The sequence below is a fragment of the Arachis hypogaea genome, unplaced genomic scaffold, assembly GCF_003086295.3.
Source record: "Arachis hypogaea cultivar Tifrunner unplaced genomic scaffold, arahy.Tifrunner.gnm2.J5K5 arahy.Tifrunner.gnm2.scaffold_26, whole genome shotgun sequence".
Classification (NCBI taxonomy): domain Eukaryota; kingdom Viridiplantae; phylum Streptophyta; class Magnoliopsida; order Fabales; family Fabaceae; genus Arachis; species Arachis hypogaea.
This window is the reverse complement of record NW_027255453.1, coordinates 598,199-599,088: the sequence shown is the minus strand read 5'-3', so window position 1 is coordinate 599,088 and position 890 is coordinate 598,199.

Sequence of the window (890 nt, the reverse complement as noted above, 5' to 3'; positions counted from 1 at the left end):
ATTTATTCTATATATATGTGAAAAAATAGCATTATCCGGTGAATAAAAAAATTTTAAATTTTAAATTTTAAAATTAATTTATTCTATATTGGCGAAAAAATAGCATTATCCTGTGAATAAAAAAATATAAAATATTCTAGAAAATAAATTTAGGATTTGAAAAGACAAAATTTTTCATTTGTAAGAATTTTTAAATTTAAAAAATAAATTTTTTTATTGAAAATTAAAAAATAAAATAATGTCTAGTAATATTAAGAAGACAAAAAATGATGTAAACTTTTTATTTTTAAATTTTGAATCTAAAAAATAATATTTTTACTAAAAAGATGAAAAATAAAGATTTTCAAAAATATCCAATAAACAAAAGTTTAAAAATTTTAAATTCTTAAAATTAATTTATTCTGTATTTGTGAAAAAATAGCCTTATCCGGTGGTTAAAAAAATTAAAAAATGTTCTTGTAAATAATTTAGGATTTGAAAAGATAAAATTTTTCATTTTTATGAATTTTTAAATTTAAAAATCAAATTTTTTTACTGAAAATTAAAAAATAAAATAAAGTCCAACAATATTAGGAAGACGAAAAAAATGAAAACTTTTTATTTTTAAATTTTGAAACTAAAAAAATAATATTTTAAAAAAAGTTGAAAAATAAAGATTTTCAAAAATATCCAATAAAGAAAAATTTAAAAAGTTTAAATTCTTAAAGTTAATTTATTTTATATATATATGTGAAAAAATAGCATTATCCGGTGAATAAAAAAATAAAAATAAATTTAGGATTTGAAAAGACAAAATTTTTCATTTTTAAGAATTTTTAATTTAAAAAATAAATTTTTTTATTGAAAATTAAAAAATAAAATAAAGTCTTGCAATATTAAGAAGACAAAAA